The sequence below is a fragment of the Prionailurus viverrinus genome, chromosome A2 (assembly GCF_022837055.1).
Source record: "Prionailurus viverrinus isolate Anna chromosome A2, UM_Priviv_1.0, whole genome shotgun sequence".
NCBI classification, from domain to species: Eukaryota; Metazoa; Chordata; class Mammalia; order Carnivora; family Felidae; genus Prionailurus; species Prionailurus viverrinus.
The window spans coordinates 93315085-93342827 of NC_062562.1; the positions used below are offsets into that span (position 1 = coordinate 93315085).

Sequence of the window (27743 nt, forward strand, 5' to 3'; positions counted from 1 at the left end):
AACGTCATATTAATGGTATATGTTGAAAACTCTTCAAATTAGAAACAAAGAACAAGTCACAGGTTCCCATTATCACAATTTCTATTTAACATTGCATTGAAAGCGCTAGCTAATGCCTTGAGATAAGGGGGGAAAAAAGGTATAAAAATTGGAATGGAAGAAACAGCACGGCCATTATATCTAGATAACATAATTGAACTTACTGATTATTAGAGTTAATTTAGAAATCAGTCATGTTACTAGATAACAGTATTCAAAAGGAAACATTTACTGCTGATTTTACAGCAGTAAAAATCAGTTGGAGAATATAACTGTATTAACGGATAAAAATGACAATAACTTGATAAATGTAAAATACCTAATAATTAGATTAAAAAATAATGATCAATTCTTTTGGCAGAAGAATCTGAAGCAGGCTCCAGGCTCTGAGCTGTCAGCACAGAGCTCAACATGGGGCTCCAACTCAAGGACCACCCATGAGATCATGACCCGAGCTGACGTTGGCCATTTAACCGACTGAGCCACTCAGGCGTCCCTGAAATTTCCTTTTAAGCACCAAGTCTTATTAAAAAGTATAGTGATTAAGACATAGAGGAGTTGATGAAGAGATAGACAAGTAAACAAAGGAACAAAATAGCAAACCCAGGAACTGTCGCATTCATGAATGCAAATTTGATTTATAGAAGAGTGGATATTGCAAGTCAGTGGGGAAAGGAGAGACTATTCAATAAATAATATTGGAAAACTTGGTCATGTATTAAAATACCTAAATCAAATTGATTCCTACTTCACCCTCTACCAAAATAAGTATTAGATGAATTAAAGACTTACTTGCATAGCTCTAAGGAAATATCTTTATAATTGTGGTGGAAGCAAGAATTTTAATCAAATAATAAAAATTACATAGCCTAAAAGAAGATTGATAACTTTCATGACAGAAAAAAAAACCGTATATTTATTAAAAGATACCGTACAGAGAGGGAGAATAGAAGTAATAATATATAAAAGATCTATAGTATTTATAAATAGCAGATTATTACTATTCAGAGGATAAGCAGTAAGAAGAGATGACTCATAAAAAATGAGTAAAAGAAATAAATAGGCATTTTGCAGAGGAGGATATGCAAATGTTTCAAAGCTTTATTTTTTTAAAAACCTTAACTTTTAATAGTAGTCTGGGAACTTGAAATTACAACACAACCCAATTCCAAATCAAAGCCACCAAATTTCACAAATTAAAAACTTATTCAGTATTATTGACAGGACTAATATAAATTATAAAAACCCTTTTGTGATCTTCATTACCAGTAATTCGGCACAGGTATGTTTGTGACCAAGCAAACCCATTCCCATGCATATAGACTAGAATAACTCTGGTTACATTTGCCGCGAGACTATTTATAAGGATATATTCTGATGCATATATTCTTATAAAAATTGTTTTTAAGCAAGAAATTGGAAATAACTCAAATAAGCTATCAGAAATGGTTGACAAAGTGTTCTGAGGAATAGTTATACAGTGCAACACTATAAAACACTGAAAATAAACATTCTGTCACCACTATAGTCAGATGGAGGAACGTCAAAAACATAATAATGAGCAAACAAAGAAAGCCAACTCATAGGAGAATACGTAGGGTATGATTCCATTCACATAAATCTCCAAAACATGTGAGGCAACAATATACTGTCTAGGCTTGCATACATAGGTGATAAAGTTATAATGAAAGTCAAGTGAGTGGTTTACACACGCTTTAAGCTGGTAGTGTAGTTAGTTCTTTACAACAGAGGCCTTTATGGTGCCCACAGTATTCACTTGCTTAAAGCCGGTGGTGATTTCATAGGTGTTTTTAAAATTATTATTCTCTAAACTGCATATGTTTCATTTTAATTTACTTTTAATTTGTTAGATATCAGAAATGATTTTTTTTTTTATTTTTTAGGTAGCATAGGTATATGAAATTTCAGATGCTATTGTGGGCCAGGTGATTGAGTTAGACAAGTTGCTATAGCTCCTAGCATGTTAGTGCTCTATAAAATGGCTCATTAAAGAGCAAATTTTAGGATGTTTTCTTCTCATCAACTGTGCTGAGTTTAATTACAAACACACATAATAACCTGAATTAAGAGGCTGGATCATCTCCTGCAGCAGGAGAAATTTTCCTCAATTACACAGTGGCATTAAATACTAGCATTAATTCCTAAAAGAAGTTATCAAAAATCCTTCTATGAATTCCTTTAAAATCTGTTTTTAAATTAACATATTAAATATGAAGTTCTAATTGTTTCTAGGTAAAATACTATATCTCATGGTATAGCAGAAATAATACTGAGAAAGAAATTATAATTCCAGTTGATAGTAGTTTTTATAAACGTAATCTCTGTATTCTAATTTCATCATGTATCTAATGCCCCTAGCTTGTTTTGTGTAAATAGTCACATGAAATTATGCTAACAGCAATTCCCTTTATACATGAAAAAAATTACTAATATTTTTTTATTTTGAGTGAAAGAGAGAAGGCACAAGTGGAGGAGAGGGGCAGGGGTAGAAAGAGAGAATCTCAAGCAGGCTCCACACTCAACACAGAGCCCAACACAGGGTTTGATCCTGACCTGGATCATGGGATCATGACCTGAGCCAATATCAAGAGTTGGATGCTCTACATATTTTTGAGGTGCATTATATAGAACCCCATGCCTTATAAAGTCACCCCATCCAAATATGCCAACCTTAAATGGTATCACATCAGGATATTTCTTTTTCCCCATAATTACTCAGGATCCTGCTCACTTGGGCTAATTGAAAATGGATCTTTGTCCACGGCAGTGAGACTATGTGTAACAATTGCCTAAGAGTATAATTAATTTTGGCTACATACAGACATACCTCAGAGATATTACAGGTTCAGTTCCTGACCAACATAATAAAGCAAATATTCCAATAAAGTCAGTCAAAATACTTTTTGCTTTCCCAGTGTATATAAAAGTTGTTTACACTATAGTCTATTAAGTGTGCAGTAGTGTTATATCAAAAAAAAAAAGACATACCTTAATTTAAAAAATACATTAGTGCTAAAAATTGCTATCTATCATCTAGGCTTTCAGTGAGTTATAATCTTTCTACTGGTGGAGGGTCTGGCCTCCATGTTGATGACTGCTGAGGGATCATGGTGGTGGTTACTAAACACTGGAGTGACTGTGGCAATTTCTTAAAATAAGACAACAGAAAAATTTGCCCTGTAGACTGAATTTTCCTTTCTCTGTAGTATGAGGTGGAGATGCTGTTTGATAGTATTTGACCCACAGTAGAACTTCTTTCAAAATTGGAGTCAATCCTCACAAGCCCTGTGACTACTTGATCAAGTAAATTTACGCCATATTTTAAATCCTTTGTTGTTGTTTTGACAGTCTTCACAGCATCTTCACAAGGGGTAGATTTCATCTTGAGAAACTACTTTCTTTGTTCATCCATTAAAATGTTATCATGACATTGCAGTAATTCAGTCATATCTGTAGGCTCCACTCTCAATTCTAGTTCTCTGGCTCTTTCCATCACATTCGTAGTTACTTCTTCCCCCTAAGTCATGATCCCCTGAAAGTCATGAGTGTGGGTTGGAACTGACTTCTTCCACATTCCTGTTTATGTTGACATTTTGACCTCTTCCCATGAATTATAAATATTCTTCATGGCATCTAGAATGGTGAATGCTTTCCAGAAGGTTTTCAACTTACTTGGCTCAGATCTATCAGAGGAATCACTAGTTGTAGCATATCTAGCCTTACAAAATGTATTTCTTAAATAATAAGACTTGAAATTCAAAATGTCTCCTTGACCCAGCAGAATGGATGACCTAGCAAACCACAGAAGAATGGACAATATGTCAAGAGGCAGGAAAGCTGCATTCATCTCATTCTCCGTCTCCATCAGAGAGAGTTCTTGTGTGACCAAGTGCATTTTCACTGAGCAGTAATATTTTGAAAGGAATATTGTTTTCTGAGAAATAGACCTCAACAGTGGGGTTAAAATATTCAGTAAACTATATTATTAGTACTTGTGCTATTCATCCAGGTTTTGTTTTTCCAATTATAGCACATAGAGTAGGTTTAGCATAATTCTTAAGAACCCTAGGATTTGGGGAATGGTAACTGAGCATTGGCTTCAACTTAAAGTCATCAGCTGTTATTGGCCCCTAACAAGAGAGTTAGCCTTCCTTTGAAGCTTTGAAGCCAGGCATTGACTACTCTGTAGCTAAGAAAGTCCTAGATGGCATCTTCTTCCGATAGAAGGATGTTTTGTGTACACTGAAAATCCGTGGCTTGGTGTAGCCACCTTCATTACTTATTCTAGCTAACTTTTTTGGGTAACTTACTGCAGCTTCTACATAAGAGCTGGCTGCTTCACCCTGCACCTGTACGTTAACGTGATGGCTTCTTTCCTTAAACTTCATGAACCAAACTGTGCTAGCTTCCAAGTTTTCTTCTACATCTTTTTCACCTCCCTTAGAATGGAAGAGAGTTAGGGCTTTGCTCTGGATTAGGCTTTCCCTTAAGGGAATGCTGTGGCTGGTTTGGTATTCGATCCAGGCCATGCACACTTTCTTCATATCAGCAATGAGGTTGTTTTACTCTTATCATTGTGTGTTCACTAGGTTAGCACTTTTAATTTCCTCTAAGGACTTTTCCTTTGCATTCACAATTTGGTTCACTCTTGGGTGCCACAGGTTAGCTTTTAGCCTATCTTGGCTTTGGGCATGCCTCCATCAGTAAGCTTAATCATTTCTAGCTTTTGATTTAGTGTGGGAGATGTGTGACTCTTCCGTTCACTTGAGTACTTAGCGGCCATTGTAGGGTTAATAATTGGCCTCAATTCAATATTGTTGTGTCTCATGGAATAGGGAGCTTTGAGGAGAGAGAGAGAGATGGTAAAATGGCCAGTCAGCGAAGCAGGCAGAATGTACACAATCTTTATTGATTAAATTTGTAGCCTTATATGAGCTCATTTCATGGTGCCTCAAGACAACTGCAATAGTAACATTAAAGGTCACTGATCACAGTTCACCATAACAAATTTAATAATGATTAAAAAGTCTGAAATACTGTGAGGATTACCAAAATGTGACACAGAGACATGAAATGAGCAAATACTGTTGGATAAATGGTGCTGATAGCTTTGCTCAACCCAGGATTACCAAAAACCTTTAATTTGTAAAAAACACAATTTATGTCTGAAGTGCAGTAAAGTGAGGCACAACAAAACAAGATGTGCCTGTAGTTGTGTTGAAACAAAATAATTTAGGAAAAATCAAGTAGATTGAATAAGTAGCTATTCCTAGTCAAGGTAACACTATAATTGGAGAATCAAATACAGGTGAAAATAATAAAATTTACAGACATCTGTATAGCGAGGGATCGTGTTTTATACTGTAGTCACTGGGATCCTTCTTTCCTCTGACTCACTCTCTGTGGGTTCGTTGTACTGCTTGTATTTACGTTTTCATGTTGAGTAACTACAAATATTTTTGGAAAATACAGCTGTAAGACTTATGTATATCCCCCTAATTAACCTTAATTATAAAGAAAGTGGCATTAGAAAATCTTATAAATGAATGAAAACAGGGGCACCTGGGTGGCTCAGTGGTTAACTGTCTGACTCTTGGTTTTGGCTCGGGTCATGATCTCATAGTTTGTAGGATTGAGCCCTGCACTGGGCTCTCTGATGACAGTGTAGAGCTGGCTTGGGATTCTTTCTTTTCCTCTGTCTCTGCCCCTCCCTCGCTCAGGCGCTCTCTCTCTCTCTCTCTCTCTCTCTCAAAAAAATAAATATTTAAACTAAAATAAACAATAAAAACACCTTATGAATTACCAAAACACACAACAATCATCCCTCCTTGTCAACTTTGTTGATTAGTCTGGAAGCCTGAATAAATAATATAAAATATGGACTAGAGATGCGCCATTTGCCATTTGATTCGTTTTATCTTTCAATTCCTTTGTCCTCAAAGAAGCTCTGTGTCTTTCTTTAGTTATGGGAGCTTCTCTACTATCACTTATTCAGTTAGATCTCCTGTCTGTGCTTACTATTTTCATGCTCTGGCAGCTGAGCATAATGGTTAATAGCTGCTATCCGGAGCCTGGTTGCAAAGGTTCATTTCCCAGCTTCTCTGTTTATTAGCTATGTGACCTTAGGTGAGTCACTAACTTCTCTTCTTCAAAGGCCAGTTGTGAGGATTAAATACATTTGTATAATGTCAATTGCTTAGATCACTGCTTGGCATATTTTAAATAGTATGTAAGCACTTGCTTTTATTACAACTAAGATTACTTTTATAGAGATGTGCAAATGTTCCATCCATTCTCTATGTCGCTTTCATGCTTTCCATCTATGTAACCTCTGGTGTTACTTATAAACTTATTCCTGGGCTTGGTGCTTCAGGGCACTTAGGTATCTATCAGATATGTCCATCTTCCTTTCTTGTCTCTATAGTCACAGTGTTTTTTGTTTGTTTGTTTGTTTGTTTTTGTTGTTTTTTGTACTTTTTTCTTAAATTAAAGCAACTGTATTTTTTACATTTCAAAAATTTGTAATCATTTCTTACTTCACAATTACCTATTCTTGTTGTGGATGTTATATCTTCCCATATCTCTCTGTAGATATTAATAATAAATATATATTAAGTGTATTTTTAAAACTCTATTTTGATTGCTGTTGACTCTGGTCATATGTAAGCTTTCCATTGATTAACTCATCTGTCTTTCTTTTAGGAGTCTATTCAATATTTGTAGCTTATTTGTACACTTAACTTTGTAACTGAGATATCCTGTATGACTGTCTCCTCTTTGTTCAGAGAGATACATGCAAGCTAACCTCTGCCTGTTCTCTTTTTCTGTGACTCAGAGAGCAGTATCCCTTTGCAGTTAATTTTTTAAGTTGGGTACTCACAACCAAATATTAGCCATTCAGGAGACATGTGTGCTTCTCTTTTCCTAAAGTGTTTCACTTACCATTTCTGACAGGAGAACTTTCAATTGCTCTCACTAAACGTGACCTACCTAGTGGCTCCTGCTCTGATATCATAACTAATAATACTGTGTGTCCTGGGGCACCTGGCTGGCTCAGTCTGTTGGGCGTCCGACTTCGCCTCAGGTCATGATCTCCCGGTCTGTGAGTTCTAGCCCCGCGTCGGACTCTGTACTGACAGCTCAAAGCCTGGAGCCTGCTTTGGATTCTGTGTCTCCCTCTCTCTCTCTCTCTCTGTCTCTCCCCCACTCATGCTCTGTCTCTTTCTGTCTCAGAAATAAACATTATGTCCCCCTCTCTCTCTGCCCTTCCAATTTTTATTTATTTTGAGAGAGGGAGAGAGGCAGAGCATGAGTGGGGGAGGGTCAGAGAGAGAGAGGGAGACACGGAATCCAAAGCAGGCTCCAGGCTCTGAGCTGTCAGCACAGAGCCCCACGCGGGGCTGGAACTCACAGACCGTGAGATCATGACCTGAGCCGAAGTCGGACGCTTAACCGACTGAGCCACCCAGGCCCCCATAAAAAAATGTTTTTTTAAATAAAAGTAAAATAATACTGTGTGTTCCTCCTTGGTCCCCTCCTTTTCACAGATTCCATGCCTTCCCAGCATAGACCATGAGAATGTTGCTTTTACATTTTGCCACTGTGGTTTGCTCTCTGGCTCTTTTTCTTCTTGCTTTCTATTTTTTCAGGGATTTGCCAGGGTTTCCAGTTAATCCAGACTGACCCCTTTTTGTTTTTGAGTGAGATTATATATATATTTTTTATATATGATAAAATCATGTCTATGAATTTGAAGCAGGAGAAAACTATAAAATGTATTCAAGTCTTCCTTCTTTTTTTCCTAATTTTTTGAATGTTTATTTATTTTTGAGAGAGAGAGAGAGAGACAGAGCATGAGTGGGGGAGGGTCAGAGAGAGAGAGAGGAAGACACAGAATCCAAAGCAGTCTCCAGGCTCTGAGCTGCCCACACAGAGCTCCACATGGGGCTCAAACTCATAAACCGTGAGATCATGACCTGAGCTGAAGTTGGACGATTAACCGACTGAGCCCCCCAGGCGCCCCTCAAGTCTTCCTTCTTATAACAGAACTCACTGGATATTATAGTGGTTGAATTGGTGACCCCAAAAAGATATGTCCCCCCATACCTCCTTCTCCTGTGAATGAGACCTATTTAAAACAAACAAACAAAAAGTTCTGTGTGGATGTTATAAAGTTAAGAATCTTGAGATCAGATCATCCTAGATGATATAAAGGGGCCCTAAATCCAGTAAATGTCCTTATAAGAGGCTCTCAGGGAGACAGAAGAAAAGGCCATGGAAAGATAAAGATAAAGATTGAAATTCTGCAGCCACAGCCAAGGAACACCAGAGCTGGAAGAGGCAGGGAAGGAATTTTCCTAAACTGTTAGAAAGACAGCATCCCCTGCTTATACCTTTTAGTGAAAAAGGTCTCAGACTTCAGGCTACCAGACTGTAAGAGAATAAAATTCTGTTGTTTACAGGGACTAAGTGTGTGGTGCCTTGTTATGGAAGCCCCAGAAAACTAATGCAGATCCCTCCTCTGTGAATATTCACAATATCAGTAGCAGCAGAAAACACTGCCTCCTACTTAACAGAGGAAATCAAGACTGGAACACACAAGCTTCTTCAGTTTCATCATTTGTGAATTTATTTTTATCTATATCCATGCCTACCCCCTTTGTCCCTCTTTTTTAAAAAAAAATTTTAATGTTTATTTTTGAGAGAGACAGAGTGCGAGCAAGGGAGGGGCAGAGAGAGAGGGAGACACAGAATGCGAAGCAGGCTCCAGGCTCCAGGCTCCAAGCTGTCAGCACAGACCCCGATGTGGGGCTAGAACTCACAAACCCTGAGATAATGACCTGAGCTGAAGTTGGTTGCTCAACCGACTAAGCCACCCAGGCGCCCCTCTCCTTTGTCCCTCTTAATGTTGAAAGCTAGTTTTGTATTAGTAACCCTCTTTCACTTCCTCCTTTGCTTTACTAACTGACCCAACTTTATAATCTAGTAGAGATTTTCCGTTTGCATATAAACATCACCAAGCCTCCTCCAAAATAATAATAATCTTAATAATAATAATCATAATGAAAAAAGAAAAACAAAACAAAATGAAACAACCAAAAAAACTTCCTTCAGGTTTGACACATCATCTTCCAACATCTGTCCTACATTCTGTTTCTCTTTCAGGACCAGTTTTTGAGAGAGAGTAGCCTGCACTCACTGTCCTTTCTGTATCATATCTCAACCTAATGCAGTCTGTCTCTGGAGCCCAACACACCTCTGAAAGCTAATGGTGCCAGTGCCCTTCACGTTCCCAAAGCCTAAGTATGCTTTCACTTTTGATTCTTATTTCAATTGACCTGGCTTTAGACTCTGACCACTGCCCTTCAGTGTAGAAATTCAATCTCTAGTCAGCCTCCCCTTGTGTTTCTGCTGTTGGCTAACTGTCCCCTCTTGAGCACATAGAAGCTTCTTTCCCCCAGATCCTCCTTAAATATCAGGAGTTTTATTTAAGTTTCCATCTTTCTTTCTCTTGTCTTCCCACATTACATGATCTCCGGGTGACCTCATCCATACCCATGATTTTTCTTAAGTTTTTACACGGGTGACTCTGAAATATGTCCTGTTAAGTTAGAGTTTGTTTTGGAGCTTCAGTCCTGAACATCTAAGTGACCCCACATATCTAATTAGGGTGATCCAAGGACATTCCAACTTTGACATTTATCTTTGATATCCACCTATCTGTACTCTAAACCTGTTACTCTCTTACCTGTTTTAGTGAACACACTATTCAAAAAATCAAAAAACAGAATATTGTCAGCATCAAGAGGCTCTTTGTGTGCCCTCCCTTATCATATCTTTGTACCTAATTAAGCAGTTATTTTATTCTTGTGTGTGGGATATAAAATTGTATCTAGAATGATAAAATAGTTTTCATCTCAATCACCATTTCCTAGTGATTTGTAGGCTCTGCCTAAAGAACAGGGTTGGGAAGCATAGTGAGGTGACCTCCAGAGTCAGAAGAAAGACTGCTGTGATTGATGATGGACAAAATGGCAAGGCTGCGGAGAAGAGCATCTGTCCCTGAGTCTGTTTTCCAGGAGCATGGAATAAAAGTCAGAGGACAAAGTGTGTTTATATGTTTGTGATTTGGGATAAATTATTATAGTAAATAATAAATGAGCACAAAAAGGACGTTTTAGGCAATGGAAACAAAATCAGAAAGGAGTGCCGTGGAATTGAGGTGATAATAAGGAGAAACTCAAAGCTTAATGTGCATAGAGCTGAAGCTTATGTTCAAGTGCGGTTGATGGGAGAAACTTAGGTTGATCCCTAATTGGTGAAGGCTATACATGCCAACTTAAACAGTTTGTATTTAAACCAATACAAAACGATCAAATCCTGTCTTTTCTTGTATTGCTGGAATTTATTTTTTATTCCATTTAAGTTTACCTAAAACAAAAACTCGTATAATTATAAGAATAAAATGATACAATGTTAATAATGATTCTGCTAAGAAAACCAAAACATTGTGTGAAAATACAAATTATTTTTCCACTTTAATTAAGAAATAGGAACAACAGGAGTAATACATCTCTGTCTGCAGTGTCACCCACCATCTGCTTGGGCCTTGACCCCTGGCAGTAGTTGCCGGCAGAGATGAAAACCGGCCTTGCAGTGGGTGCAGCTACATTAATTTTCACTAGGGCCTCAGCGTAAGTTCCCGAACTGCAATCCTTTTAGGGAGAGACCTCTGGTCACTCCATTCTATCGCAGACATCTCGACTAATGGAAGAAGTGATGGTATTATGGATTCTCTACAGCCATGGGCACAAGTAATTGATGCAAGTATAATACCATTGTCTACGCTTAGATTTTTTTCCTCCCCCTATTTGTCAGAGGATTTGAGGTTTCCAAATAGATTCTTGAAGATGTCAGTCAGGGCTTTCACTGACCTCTGGAATAGGGCCACTTCTATTCCTCTGCTGAGCAACTTGCCTATTTGTCTTTAACAAGCCACCAGAATAGCTGTCCTAACACCCCTGTCACTGCCGTTTCTGATATTGCCAGTCTGGCCCCAAGGTTGACTTATTTTCTCTCTTTTCCCATCCTCACACAGCTCATGATAAAGGTTATATTTACATTTCAGAATTTTGACTCTCTGCCCTGCCAGATGTTAATGTGTATTATAAATAATATGAACTCCCAAATTTGTAAGTAGCATTGACTATAAGTAAATATCCCTCAGTAAGAACTGTAGGAGGGCTATGTATCTATGATCCTTTACAGGGACAAAGATGCAGATATAACAATTATAATATGCTTTTGTTTAACATAGAGTTCTGCATATGAAACCAAAGTGGTAAGTATACTCCAAGTAACTCTGAAGTTCCTCTTGTACGAATCACTACCCCACAGATGTTATCTTAATATGGACCTGTTAGTTAACTTCAAGGTGAACTCTGTTTTTACTTTGAGGAATTAGACTTTGTACTTCATTTGTCACTTTACCCATACATCCTTTCTCATTGTTTATTTGGCCCCAAAATTATTGGTTTTTGGAAAAGCAGCATTTTCATCAGATGTATTATTTTAAAAAAATATAGTGAAACAGGTGAGACAGTGGCTCAAAAATTTGATAATACTGTGTGTGTGTGTGTGTGTGTGTGTGTGTGTAGTGGGGACAGTGAAAAGTATTTTACCAGACTAAAGCTGCATATACTAAGTTGCACTGATATCTTAAAAATCAATTGTGGGAGGCACCTAGGTGGCTTAGTTGGTTGAGTCCGACTTCAGCTCAGGTCATGATCTCACAGCTCATGAGTTCAAGCCCTGAGTCAGGCTCTGTGCTGATAGCTCGGAACCTGGAGCCTGTTTTGAATTCTGTGTCTCCCTCTCTCTCTGCCCCTTCCCTGCTCACACTCTATGTGTGTGTGTGTGTCTCTCTCTCAAAAATAAATAAACATTTAAATAAATTAAAAATCAATTGGAATGGAAATATACTCCTAAATTTGGGGTATTACTTATTTGAAAGAGAATTTTGAAAGGGTTTCAAGACTACTTCTTTCTTAGAGTTATCTCCTTCCTTAGTCTTTATAAATCATATCTATCCTGCATATCTTTGTAACTTGCACCTGCTTTTGAATTGTTTTCCTTTGCTCTTCTGCTATCTCTTTATTAAATAAATGTTCTCTAGATTTCCATTATTTTAGCCCAATATGCAACCTTTGTGCTTGATTAATTTTTTTTATATGTGAATATATCTAAATGACATTAAGAACAAATTCTGTATCTTTTGCTCAGAACAGCACCCTGAAGTACAAACCTGCATTTCCAAATACCTATCAGCAGGAACACATAAAAAAAGTTAGACTTTTTATAATTTCTTTTAAATCTCTTCCTCTTCCCGTGTTTCTGTCTAATCCCATGACTTTACCAAATTCTCAGTTAGAGCACCTACAAAGATCAGAGCCAGTCTGGTTTTTCTCTTTCTCATCTGCATGTGCAATGCTAGCAATCCCACCTCCGTCTTAGATGTCTTGAGATTCTTTTCCCTACATTCCATCGATGTTGAAACAATTTTGTCATCATACTCCCTTAAAGTATCCCAGCAACTTCCTGATGTGTCCATACTCTCCTATCTCCCCCATTCCACACAGCAGGCATAATTCTACCTGATTTATTTTTCTACCAGACCAATCTTCTAGGAAACTGAAGATCCTTAAAAACCTTCAATGTGTACCTTTTACTTATAGGATAAGGTTTAAATTCCTTAGTATTAAATTCTTCAATTAGCTATCTTCTCTCATAGTATTTCTCCAGCTGCACATTCCGTATTTCAGCCACCTTGAGGTATCTGCCATACTTCCAATATGTCTTGCTCCTTAGCATCTCCCTATCTTTTCTCATATTGTTTCCTCTACCAGGAACATCCTTCCCCACTGAATTCCTACTCAGTCTTCTAGGTCATAAGACCTAGAAAGTACCTGGCACAGAGTATAATGCATATATATGAATTAGTAATGTTTTTTAAAGTTTATGTATTTTTTGGGGGGGGGAGGGTAGGAGGGAGAGGGAGAGAGGTGGGGGAGGGTCAGAGAGAGAGGAAGATAGAGAATCCCAATACAGAGCTTGACACAGAGCTTGAACCTGTGAACCGTGAGATCATGACGTGAGTAGGAGTCAAAAGTTGTCCGCTTAACTCACTGAGCCACCCAGGTGCCCTGAGTAACTTCATATTCAATTCATTTTCATTTATTTTCAATTTCATGTGATTCAATTTCATATATTCTAAAATGGGATAAGAACTTATGCCTTGAGTACCTCACAGGCAAAATGCAGAAGGTTGTTTTTGAAAATCAATTACAATTTATTCCTTAAAATGTACAGTAGTTCCCCCTTATTCATGGTTTTGCTTTCCATAGTTTTAGTCACCCATGGTCCACCTCAGTTTGGACACAGATGATCCTTCTTCTCACATGTCATCAGTAGGTCAGTCGTAGCCCAACACTACATCATAATGCCTACATCATTCACTTCACTTCACCTCATTACCTCACCATTTTGTCATCTCAGATGATCATGAGATAAAGGGGGAAATATAGTACAACAAGATATTTTGAGAGAGAGAGAGACCACGTTCACAAGTTTTTATTACAGTGTATTATTATTAATCACCTATTTAATTATTAGTTACTGTTGTCAATCTTTTCTATACCTAATTTATAAATTAAACTTTATCACAGGTATGTATGTGTAGGAAAAAAAACATAGTATATATATATAGGGTTCAGTATCATCCAGTTTTAGGTATCCCCTGGGGTCTTGGAATATATCCTCCGTGGATAAGGGGGGACTACTGTATGTCTTAACGATGAGGTAATGTGATACATAATGTAGTGAATCTGTACCATAAACACAAATAGAACAAGAGCCAAAAAAACAAATGTACATATTTATGGTTTAGTTATGGAGATGGTGTTTTTAGTAATTCTAAATACAGGTAATTGAGGTTGAAGGCAGGCTTCAAAACAACAGATACCTTCTCAGTGTATGATTTTTAGCATAGTCCACAAAATAACTATTGAGTTTTGTGGCTCTGTATTACTCTATGTCCTGCTATGTTCCTGTCACTCTTAAAATGATCCTTTGAACTTTATTTGTAACACAGCAAGTCTTTGAGAGTTGTGGAAGGAAGAAATTCTTTCATCTTCATTTTTCTCCCTCTCTTAGATTTTAGGTGGAAGGTTTTTGTGGTTGTTTATTTCATTTTTTGTAAAGAAAACAATATATATCCCCTCCACCATAGGATCAAGAAAACGAAGAAGCATTTAATTAACTATCTCAGAACATTGGAAAGGCCAACTCCAATTCCATTTATCCATTCTCCAATTTTTGGACAAATGTTGCACTTATGCTGCCTTCCTGCTTCCTGACACTGTTTGTGAAGCAGAGAAAAACAAATACTGTTAAGTTGATTTTCAAATGCTTGTGTCGCTTTAGGTTTAAAAAATAAAACAGTTCTTTCTTATGATTCTAAAAAATGTTTCAGCTGTTTAAAAGGCAGCTTCTCAGATGTAGATAATTATTTAAAAAGTAATTAATCAGTTTTTATAACAACCCTAAGCACTGTGTCCCCAAAGTAAGCAAAACTCTGCAAGCAATTTTGAGGATATTTTACTAAAACCAGAGTTTAAAAGAAAAATTCAACTTCAAAGGACAGACGAAAACAGTGACCTCATGCTACTAACTACAAAGAGGCAACATGAGACAATACAGCCATCAAAATGGAAATCATGCCAAGTCTAATGAAAGAAAGGCACTACATTTCTTTTCTTTGTTTCAAAGAATGCTTTCATCAGGATTTCTACTGACATCTCTTGGATTACAGATAAAAGGCAAGTGCAAAAGCCTAGGTGGGGTTATTGATTAAATAAATGTTTCATTTTATTACAATTAATTTCCAACTTAAAATTATTTAAAGTGCTCAGGTTTTAATTCAATATTAGAATTTTATCTACATTTAGCCAATTTATAAATATTTGCCGCCAGAAGCTCTCGATTTGCTCAGTTTGATACTTCTCATTTGCAAAGTATAACGTGATTAGGAAATTGACAACTGAAAAAGATAAATGGGACTTAATCTACTATTTCTGGAGTATTTTTCCTATTCACGAAACTTCCTTTGCCGATCTCACATTGATACCTAGCACATAATAAAGGTTCAAATAGTTAATGTTTCATTGATTTGCAGTTGCATGATGGGTGTTTTGGCTGCTGGATTTACATTTTCCCCAGAGCTCCCATTTGATTCTCATTTCTTAGGTCATCAGTACTTCCAACAAATAAAACATGGAAAAAGAAACAAAACAAAATATTGGCATCTCTCTGAAAAACGATAAAACGTCTTTACATATTTGAGGCAGTTCTTTTTTGTATCACTAAGGTTACATATTCATCTTGAGGAAAGATTTTTTTTTTCTTCTTAAGTTCTTCACCACATTCTGCACCTCATATTCCAAACAGGGGTCTTCCAAATCTGTGCCTGGGTCAAAAAGAGCAGTCATACTAGAAGTCCGTATTTTATGTGCTCTCCCACTCCGATAGATGACTATTCTACATCATCTCTCTGCTAAACCCCCAGTGCTACCTCGCCAATCTTCATTCTCAACGGATGACATTTTTTCTATTTAAGAAAATAGGTGCACGTAGAGGAGAAATTCCCCCAACTCCTAACACCACACAACCCACCTGCCTGCTTCTGATCACCTCTTCAGCATTGACTCCAGTTGTTATGAAAAAGTCTGTACATCCAAAAGTTTTCTGTTAGCTCCTCTCTTTGCCTTTCTTTCCTACTCACCTACTTACTTACTCAAACTTTCCATCCAGGACACTACTGTACCCTGATTTCTCTCCATGCTCAATGACAGCTTGTTTTCTTCTCACTTGAGGATTCTTGCTTATCTCTGAATGTTGGAATGTCCCAGGGCTCAAGCCACAAACTCTTCTGCCTCTTCTATCTTATGTAGTCCCTGGTGATTTTTCCTGGTCTTCTTGAGGTAGGGAATAGAAAATTTCCAAATTTATGGCTTCTCAATGAGCCACTTTCTTGATTCTAGACTGTTATGTTAATTAATAGACTAGTATGGGCATTTGGATTTCCAAAAGGCACCTCAAAATTAAAATGTCCTTAAAAGAGATGAAAAATCTTATTTTTGATCTTTATTCTCAGAAACCCGCTTTTCCTTGAGGCATTCCCTTCTCAGAAAGTAAAGTCCCACTTCCAGCTTGTCGGGCCAAAAATTTTGACTTCTCTCTTTCTCTCATTGGTCATGAAATCAGGAAAGTGTGTCCCTGTAAAACTATAGAACTACTTACCACCTTGTTGGCTACCACCCTGGTCTTGTCTAAATAACTGCAATAGCCCTATGACCAGTCTATCTACGTCTGTTCTTACTTGCCCATCTTCCACTTAGTCTATTTTCAAAAGAATAATCAAATCATTCTTATTATTTGGATCAAAACCCTCCAACTCCTTTGTGTCTGTCTTAAATTAGAAGCCAAGCTGACAAGGTTTCGCCCCCTCCTACTGCTTTCTTTTAACTCATTGCTCTCTTGACACATCCCTCCTAGCTACTCTGTCCTCAGGGCTCTTGCACTTATAGTTCTCCCTGCCTGGAATGTTCTTGCCCTAATATCTAGGCAGCTGATTCCCCTATTTATTTCATATCTGCAGTCAAATTCCATCTTTCTCAATAGGACCTTTCTTTTTCTTTTAATGTTTGTTTTTTTTTTTAATTTGTTTTTGAGAAAGTGCAAGAGGGGAGGAACAGAGAGAGGGGGACAGAGGATCTGAAACAGGCTCTAGGCTCTAGGCTGACAGCAGCAAGCCCAATGTGGGGCTCAGTCTCCCAAACTGTGAGACCATGACCTGAGATGAAGTTGGATTCTCAACAGGCTGAGCCACCCGGGCAGCCCTCAATGGGACTTCTCTCGACTGCCTATTAAATTTGCAACTTATCCTTTTGTTATTTCATATCTCTTGTTTCCTACTTTATTGTTTTTTATATAATTTTTATCATGTTATGCTATATGTTTTAATGATTTATTTATTTTTATCTTCTTCTCACAGAAAGTAAACTCCATGAGGATCGAGATTACTCTTTGTTCCTGTTACTAACACATCTCCACTATCTAAGAAAGCTTACCTGTACCTACTAGGCATTCTAAAAGTTATCTATTGACTTTGTGTAAATTACCCAAATGTGTCCTTATATACTTGCCTGTTTACATAAAAGACTTTGAATATCCTCACATCTAGTATATAGAAGTTGATGATTACATTGCCTTAGGACACAAATTCTCAGAAGGTCTATTGTATTTTTATGGGGGAGATTCACTAAAACATAAACACTAACTAATCTCAAACTTACCACAAAATATTTATTTTTGAGAGTACAATACAATTGAACACTCTGAGGTTAATTAAAGTTATATTATACAACCTATTTTATGTATGTTTCAAGAGAAAAAAAGTAAATATATTTTGACAGTCAAAATAAAATCCTAATGATTTAACCCAGTAGTTATAATAGAATTTGAGGCTCTTTGAAAACACATTTGATTATAACATAGTACCCCTTTAATTGGACATTTGACCATATTTAAATTAATTTTGAAATTAACTGGCATTAAAGCATTTGGAAACTTATCCTTTTTTAAGTTTATTTATTTATTTTTGAGAGAGAGACAGAGAGAGTGAGCTGGGAGGGGCAGAGAGAGGGGGAGAGAGAATCCCAAGGAGGTTCTGCACTGTCAGCATGGAGCCTGATGTGGGGCTCAAACTCACAAACTGTGGGATCATGACCTGAGCTGAAACCAAGAGTCAGATGCCTAACTGACTGAGCCACCCAGGCGCTCCAAGAACTTATCATTTTGAAACTTTATTGTGTATTTTGTATTTCGTATGGATCCACAGATGTTGCAACACCCCTCAGAGTCTTTTTATCACTTCAATCTGTTGAACAGTATAGATAGAATTCTCTAAATCACAAAAACAGTGTTTATAAGTTGTTTTTTCATCCTCCTGAAAAATATTATATCTGTGTTTTAGTGTATATGTGTGTGTGTTTGGGCTATATGTATCCTAAATTTGCTTGCATAGGCACATAGAAATGTGTAGTCAAATAATGTAAGATAATTTTGGTTGGTTGTCAAATTTAATTAACTTTTTTGCTTAGTACTAATGTGTGCAAGTATGTGTGTATGTATGTGTGTATGTGTTATCAGTCATATGTGATGGTAAGATCCAACATCAGAAACGTATACAGGAGAATTTTTGCAAGATGCTTCTGTTTCAGTATCTGTGATATAGTATCTAATCGTTGTCCAACCATTAATGACTTGTAGTAAACTTTAAAAATATCTTGACTCTCTGCATCTTTGACTTCATGATTAATGTTAAAAATTTAATGGCAGAATTGTGTCCTGTGTAAGCTAATCATATATCTTGGTGCTCATGGATTTGTATTGTAGAATATATTTCTTTAAGGGATACTTTGTTAAGGTCTGCATAGTATTATGATAGCTATAATTGATAGGTTGGCATGGTTATAAATTTCTTATCCAAGTTGAGTTTCAAATGTTAATTACTAATCTTTTATTTGGCTATTAGGGGAGGAAATATAATAGCTGTGTATTATTTTTTTTTAATGTGAGAATCTCAGAAACTTCTGAAGAACTGAATCTCACCAGTATTTTCTTAAATGATATGACAATGTTTTATTTTTGTAATTTAAAAAAAATTTAATGTTTATTTGTTTTTGCAGAGAGAGAGAGAGAGCATGAGTAGGGGAGAGGCAGAGAGAGACACACACAGAACTTGAAGCAGGCTCCAGGCTCTGCACTGTCAGCACAGAGCCTGATGCGGGGCTCAAACTCATGAACTGTGAGATCATAACCTGAGCCAAAGTCGGCCGCTCAACTGACTGAGCCACCCAGGCACCCCAAACTCTGATAATGTTTTAAATGCACATAACTAATGCTAAGTTACAGTGGAACGCCTAAGGATATATATCTGACCTTCATGTGAATGTCAACCAGGATAATTTGTGAAAATTCATACTCATTTTTCCACAGTTTAATATAATTAAAGACCACAAGTCAATAAAATCAACTAGAATCCCTTGTATAGATGGCATAGTAGGTCTAGGTTATGACACAACACTCTGCTTCAAATATATGGCAATGCCAAGCACAATGTGCACATAGACAACACCAATAACAAGTGATATAGCAAGGTTCTAAATGAAATTAATATCTCTGTAGACTAGAATTAGACCAGAAACACAAAGGTGACATAATCCTGCTAGGTCATGGGTCGTGCTAACGCAAGCAGAAATATTTCCACAATTGTAAAGAGTAATGCAATCCACTCAGATGGAGCCTGAAACTCCCCGCTTGAAATACAGCCCTGAGGTAGGCTTCCTCACGCAAGAAAAGTGTCAAAGGGATTGCAAAAATATAACACAAACAGTGACAAAACACAAACTATGGCTATTGCTTTTAACAAGCTGTTAGCCAGGGGTGCCCCCAAACCAATCACTAGGAATGGTGCATGTCCATGTGCCTGTCACAATGCAAAGACCACAATGGAACGGAAAAGCCAGTTGCTACCTCAAGACCCTGATTAGCCTGGAGAACCCAGGGACAGGTCACTTAAGAAATGAAGAAAAGAAAGAGTTGACAAAAACAAAGAAAACAACAACAAACACAAAGGCTTTTCTCTCCCAGCGAACCTCAAAATAAAATGCCCAAAGCATCAAGAAATGAAATGATAAGTATAGTAGACTGAATAGTTGTCCCCCAAAATATCAGGTGTTCATCCCTGCAACCAGTAATGGCAACCTTATTTGTATTAAAAAAAATCTTTGCAGATATGATCAAGTAAGTATCTTGAAATGCATTATTGCTGACATTATCCTGCATTACCAGGATTGGCTTTCATGCAAGTATATGCATCCTTCTAAGGGAAGTCATTGAGATGGGATGACACAAGAAAAGAGCTTCCTTTCTTGTGTCATCAGAGAACCAGAGATGGAAGTGATGCAGCCACAAGCCAAGGAAGGCTGGCAGGCCACCAAAAGCTAGAAGAGGCAAGGAGCATGTTCTCCCCTAGACCCTCTGAGGTGATTTGGACCCTCTCAACACCTTGATTTCAGCTCCATGGAATTGATGGCTGACTTCCAGCTGTCAGAATTCTAAGAGAATATATTGCTGTTGTTATAAACCACCATGTTTGTAGTGGTTTTTAACAGTAGCCGCAGGAAACTAATACAATAAAGACACAGCTAAAAACATAAATCAGAACAGGAAATTAAAGGAAATTAATTTTACTGAGACTTTCTGGTCTTTTCTATTGTTGGTGGACACAATGACCTTGCCAAATTTCTGCTGCAAGGTTGTAACCTAAGCAGAAGCCAGAAATCTATTCTAGATTTTAATTCAAAAAGTTTTTGGAAATAGTTGCATTTTGCCCTCACAAGTGAATGCTAATTTAACCAAGTATAAAATTTGAGTTTTAAAATCATCTTCCCTCAGACCATTTGAAATGCCGTTCGCTCCATTGTAGCCTAGAAACCGATTTTGATCATGAGAAGTGTGTTTTCTCAGGTTCTTCTGTGTGAAGAGTTTCATGGTACTAATTTTCCCCAACTATTTGACTATTCTTGGCAGTATATAATTTTTGCATTTGAGAATTCCTGCTGACTGGTCTGTGGTTGGTAGTTCAATGTGTCTTAGTCCGCCTCTGGTAATTATGTAGATACAGTGTGTTATTATCTGAGGATTCTGATCATTTTTAGTTTGAAAGTGAGAACTTCTTGCTTCTCCTGAGAGTCGGTAGCTCTCTGGGCTCATTTTTACACCTCTGCTGTCATTGGCTGCACCCTGTCCTTGATGTAGGAACACATATCACTTCCGCCCACTGTTCAGTACAAGATGTTGGGCAACACAGTTGCTGAAAATGCAGTTTGGCAGTGACTCACTTTCAAAACTCTCTTGTTGACTCCGACTTTGCATATGACCTGCAGATTTTCTCACCTTGAAGGTCATTTTTTTTCTGCACGTGTTTTGTACTCCTATTACCCACTGAATGATTTCTCTCCATTTCTCATCTTCCTGAAGTGGTCAAAATAGTCCCTTAATAGGGCTTTTTACTTGTTTATTTGGCTTCCACTCTTATCAATAATTTAGCATTTTATAAAATTACATTTCTCTCGTTTCACTGGATTTGGGGCAGAATGAAAAACAGATTATGTTAACAGTATGCAAATTTGAATCAGTCTCAAGGTTTTTAAACCATATAATTTGTTTACAATAAATATTGGCTTTTTCAGAACACTAAGCTTTCTTGTTTATTAAATCAATTAATATTTTTAAATTGGACTATTCAGGATAAAACAAACAAGACTCTGGGCGTATTGATATCATCTCACTTTATCTAGATTTCCATTCTTTTTTCCCTGAACTTTTTCATCTAATTTTCAGTGTTAAAAGCTATATGCTCCGTAATAGTCAGGGGCTAAAAACAAAATATATTTTAGGATATACTAACTGAGGGTATACCTCTAGTTAGGGAATCTTTGGATGTCCAGAACTCTCTGTAACTTTTTTGAGCCACAGAATTTCTCCTTATTAAGCGGTTGGCCCAAGATTCCTATCTCATGCATTAATTAAATGAGGAGAGCGTGGGTTTCTGTTTTAACTATTTTACTATTGATTTGTTCTGTATATACTTTGTTAAGAAATCATTTAAGAGTCAAATATGACTAGTTGTAGCTTTTATTGCTTTGCATTAACTAACAGCTATGTGTGCAAACAATACACACTTAACATAGCTCTTAAATTTTTCATATTTCCATGTAATCTAAATCTTTTAATACCATTGTATTAGTACAGTAGCAGCCAGTTTCTTTGGCTGGCCAAGTTACAGTTTCAGTTATATTATTCAATTAGTATTATAAAAAATACTAGCACTATGTTTTAATTCCCCTTTTCTATAACTCATTTTGAATGGTCTTTTACTAAGTTCAACTAATTGGACACATGCTATTCTGAAGTAATAAAATTAGACATACGTGTGTTTCTTTGTGTTGTGTTGTTGACATGTTTTCTCTTTAGGAGCTACAAATTATTTCCAGAGGCAACTGGTCTTCATATTTAAGTGGTTAATGATCATTTACTATTAATTATACTGAAGTACAGTCATCAACCTTGAAATATATTCTCCCAAATTAATTGTTCACTTCAATCATACATTAGTCTGGGAAACCCAACTGTAAGATTAAGCACAGTCCTCAGAATATTGTCTGAGATTCTGCTATGTCTGTGATAAGTAGATTGTAAAATAGTTCCTAAAAGGGTTAGGCTCACATTAATTCTGCCATATTTTATATATGCTATAGAACTCTGAATTTCAATTGCATATTTATTATTTATTTTCTTGATGTGTGGGGGGATTTTGTTTTAACATAATTCAAATTTAGAAGAATAGCACAAAGACATCCCATAGGTCTCAGATTCACCGTTTCTTTCTATTTTCTCCATAATATTTATTAACTTTTTTTCTCCATAGAAATACAGATGTGGCTTTTTAAAAATTATTTTTTAATGTTTATTTATTTTTGAGAGGGGGGGAAGGGCAGAGAGAGAGGGAGACACAGCATCTGAAGCAGGCTCCAGACTCTAAGCTGTCAGCGCAGAGCCCGATGTGGACCTCGAACCCATGAACCATGAGATCATGACCTGAGCTGAAGTCAGACACTCAACTGACTGAGCCACTCAGGTGCCCCAGATGTGATTTTTTAAATCATTTGAGAATAATTTGGAGATCCCATGCCCCTTTAACTCTAAATACTTCAGTGTGCATTTTCTAAGAGTAAAGATACTATCTCACATAAACATTGAAGAGTTACAAAGTTAGGAAATTTAAGACTGGTATCAACGCTAATTTCCAATCCCCTATGTCTCTTTAGTCTCCTCTGATTTGAAATACTGCTAATCTGTGCCCTATTTGTTCAGTTATTTCTTAGGTAATATTTTCACATGCATATTTAATGAGTTTTACAAATGTCTGTATCTCTGTAATCAGCACTATTATAAAGATCTAAAACATTTCCATCATCTCAGCTCTCTTTATAAGTGGAAACATAGAGTATGTGTTGTTTTTTGTTTGGCTTCCTGAGCTCAGTGCAATGACTGTGTAATATATCTATGTTTTCTTAGGTACGTATATGTATACGTGTGTGTGTATATATATATATATACATATATATATATGTATATATATATATATATATATATGAAGTGAAATACTCTTCAGTTATATGTACAATTTTTCCATTCTCCTGTTGAGTGCAATTTAAATTGGAAACCGTCTTCTCTGTACTTTGGACTTTTATGATACAGCTACCTTGAAATTTTTGGTACAAGTTTTATCATACTTTATATATATATATATATATGTATGTATTTTTATTTCTTTTGAGTAAATATTTAAGAATGAAATTGCTGTATTGTATAGTAAATATGTGCTTAATTTTACAAAAAACAGGCAAAACTGTTTTCAAAGTGGTAGGTTCATTTTACATTCCTACCGGTTATGTATGAGAGTGGCCAGTTCTAGAACAGGTTAAAAACATAAATCTAAGAAGTGATTTGTTTTGGAATTGGGGTAATTCCAGAAAAACTACTTAAGAAAATAATGGATTAGACTTGGGCACCCTTCTGGCCCATTTTCACAGAAAATACTCCTATACCTTGATAAAAGTACTAATCAGATTTCTCAAATTTCATAATAAATATTCAGCCCTTCTTTCCACCTCTCTGTTTTTCAAAGCTTATGAGCTACCAATTACATAAATTACTAGCACTGTACATTCTTGTCTAAGATCTTAAGAGTTAATTGTCTGCTTTCCAGTTTTTATGTCAAGCTTAAATGATGCAATTAATATTCAAGAAAGATGGTCTTTTGACCAACTATTCATATGCTACTCTAGGAGTTCTGTTATTTCATATTATCGGGTTAGACAACCCCAACACCAGGTATCTGGAACATATTATTTTACCACCATAGAATTGATTTGGTTTTTCATTAACAATTTAAAATAAAGTATTAATTTTTTTTCTTGCTGTTTTGAGATTAAAACTTTGTTGCTTTTTTATTTTGCTTTATTGAAAGATAACTGAAATATAGCACTGTATAAGTTCAAGGTGTACAATGTAAATCTGACACACACATATATATGGTTTAATGTTTACCCCAATAAGGTTAGTTAACAGTCTTCACATAATTACCAGTATGTTGTTGTTAAAGTGAGAGCATTAGGCTGTACTTAATAGCAACTTTGAAGTATACAATATAGCATTATTAACTTTGATCATCATGCTGTACATTAGCTCTTCCAGAATATCTTACATCTGAAAGTTTGTACACTTTGTGTAACGCCACTGTAGTTTCTCCACCCCACAGCCCCCAGAAACCACCATTGTACCATTTTTATGAGTTTAACAGTTTTTGATTCTGTATGTGGTAGGATCATACACTATTTGTCTTTCTCTGACTTATCTCACTTAGCATAATGCCCTCAAGGTGTATCCATGTTGTGACGAATGGCAGGGTTTCCTTTTGTAAGGGCTGAATAATCCATTTTAGATACATACAACGTTTTCTTTGTCCATTCATCAGTCAGCAGACACTTAGGTTGGTTCCATGTCTTGGCTATTATGAATAATGCTGCCATGAACATGTGAGTATAGATATCTCTTCAAGATAATGATTTCTATTCTTCAGATGTATACAAAGTAGTGATATTGATGGATTATACGGAACTTTTATTTTTAAGTTTCTGAGGAATCTCCATACTCTTTTCCATAGCAGCTGTGCCAATTTACTTTCCCACTGATAGTGCACAAGGGCTCCCTTTTTTTCCACGCCCTTGCCAACACTTATTATTTCTTGTATTTTTGATAATAGCCATTCTAACAGGTGTGAAGTGTTATCTCATTGCAGTTTTGATAATTGTAATTAGTAATGGTGATACTTAGTATCTGATAATTAGTAATGGTGAACCTCTTTTCACACTTGTTGGCCTTTTGAATGTCTTTTTGGTATAATATCTATTCAAATCCTCTGCCCATTATTTTTCATTCTTTTGCTATTGAGTTTTATATGTTCCTTATATATTTTGGATATTAATCCTTTATGAGATGAATGCTTTACAAGTATTTTCTGCCACTCCATAGATTGTCTTTTTGTCTCACTGATTGTTTCTTTGGGTACCTGGAAGCTTTTTAGTTTGATGTGGTCCCATTTCATTTTTCCTTGTATTGGCTGTGCTTTGGTATTGTATTAAAAACATCATTGCCAAGACCAATGTTAAGGAGCTTCTCCCCATGTTTTCTTCTAGGAGTTGTGATTTTAGGTCTTACATTTAAGACCTCAATCAATTTCAAGGTAATTTTTGTGAATGGCATAAGACAGGAATCCAATTTTGCTATTTTGCATGTGAATATATGGTTTCCTCAAAACCATATATCAAAGACACTATTCTTTCCCCATTGAGTATTCTTGGCTACTTTGTCAAATACTAGTTTGACAAAATACTTTGTCAAATACCAAATACAGACATGGGTTTTTCTGGGTCCTGGATTCTGTTCCATCCATTTATGGAACTGTGTGCATTTAATCATCTTCCTCCTCATCACGTTTGAGTCTGTTTTTATGCCAGTAACATAATATTTTAATTGCTATAGTTTCATAATATGGTTTGAAATCAGGAAGTATGAGGCCTCCAGCTTTGTTCATTCTCAAGAATGCTTTGGCTCGGTGGGATCTTTTTGTTGTTCCATATGAACTTTATGATGGTTTTTTTCTATTTCTGTGAAAAATGCCATTGGAATTTTGATAAGGATTGCATTGACTCTATAGATGGCTTTGGGTAGTATGGGCATTTTAATGATGTTAACTCTTCTGATCTGTGAACACAAAAGTTATTTGAGTGTTCTGCTTTCCTCATCGTCTTATAGTTTTTGGCCTATAAATCTTTCATTTCGTGACTGCTATTGGTAACCCCTCTTTCTTCCCCCTTTTCCTAGCTAGCTCTGTACATCTCAGCTATGCTGGGAAAGCTGCCCACTCATGGTGCTCTCTATTTGGGAGGGACTCCTTCTAGCTAAGGTTTCCCTTCTTGGCACTGAGCAGTGACAGCTTGGGGATAGGATGATGCAAGCAAAATGAAGCTGTCTTCCTTCCCTTTTTACACAGTTATTCTCAAAGTATTTTGTTCTACCATGTTGCTGACATTTCTTAGGTAGACTCTAGAACTCTCCCAGAGCCTTTTAAAAAATGTTTGTGTATTTATTTATTTATTTATTTATTTATTTAAAGAGAGAGAGAGAGAGAGATTGAGAGAATGTGAGTGGCGAAGGGTCAGAGAGAGAGAGAGAGAGAGAGAGAGAATGAGAATACGAAGCAGGCTCCAAGCTATCAGCATGGAGCCCGAAGTGGAGCTTGATCTCTTGAACTGTGAGATCATGATCTGAGCCAAAATCAAGAGTCGAACACTCAACCTACTGAGCCACCCAGGTTCCTCATCTACAGCTATTTTTGTTCTTGCATGGCTATCTAACTGTTGATCTTTGGAAGGGGGTTAGAGGCTGAGGTCTCCCATCTGGATGATGTCACTCTTGAAATTTGTATTGATCTTTACAGTGGAAATATTTTCTTCTTCCTCCTTTCTAGGATTCTAATTTCTGATTCTGCTTTAAGTTTTATTCATATATGACAAGTGAAAGCATTTTCAGAAGAAGTGAGCTATATTTTTAAACCGCCAAAATCAAATGTGAAAAAAAAAACCTCTCCAATATAATAACAGTAACAACAAAACTCAGCTGCATAATTTAGAGTACATTTCAGCAATTTGCCCATTTTGGAAGTATCTAGTTTTCATTTTGGATTACATACCTCTGACACGACTCACTGCTCTCAAGTCCCCAGCACCTAAAATAATGTTTTAAGTTGAAAGTTAACTGCTTCCTGCCTTTCAGCTCTTAAAAATAATTGTATCAATCTATTTACAACATCTCCTTCTCATTATGATAAGAATAGAGGCACTCATTTAATTAAACCAATAATGGCCTTAACCAAAAAACATAAACAGAATATCTCATTGAAATAAATAATTGGTTTTAGTAACAGTAGTGTCAAGAGTGCAATAGGTTTCTAGTTGGTGAGTAATCTCCCAACACCTCATTCTGCGTGCAAAGTATTCCTCTCTGCTAGGCCCTCACCCCACAGCCACTTATTTTTATGTGAGGATACCATCATGTCCTGCTTGGTTAGTTTCCTTGTCTGCAGTCTTCCCTTCCCCCCTCCCCCTCTTATACACTAGTACCCTTCATGTTTCTAAAATGCAGTCATGGTCACACTCCTCTGCTGAAAACATTTCATTACCTTGCTTCTCATAAACCACTGAACAGTTCAAAATAAAGCCTAACCTCATCATATTGGCTTTAAAAGCCTTGCGTATCCCAATAACCACTCCTATCTTATCTCTTACCTTCACCTACTTTTTGTCCTTACTCTACTTGAATCTATATTTTAGCCTTATAGGTCTTCTTCTCTTATGTATAGATCTTTGTGTATG

At 36.5% G+C, this 27743-nt stretch overlaps 1 protein-coding gene across 1 annotated transcript in view; it reads left to right on the plus strand.

Moving 5' to 3' along the window:
• The window catches only part of ZNF804B (zinc finger protein 804B), a 510289-nt gene that overhangs the window by 446007 nt on the left and 36539 nt on the right, over window positions 1-27743 (plus strand). The window lies entirely within an intron of this gene.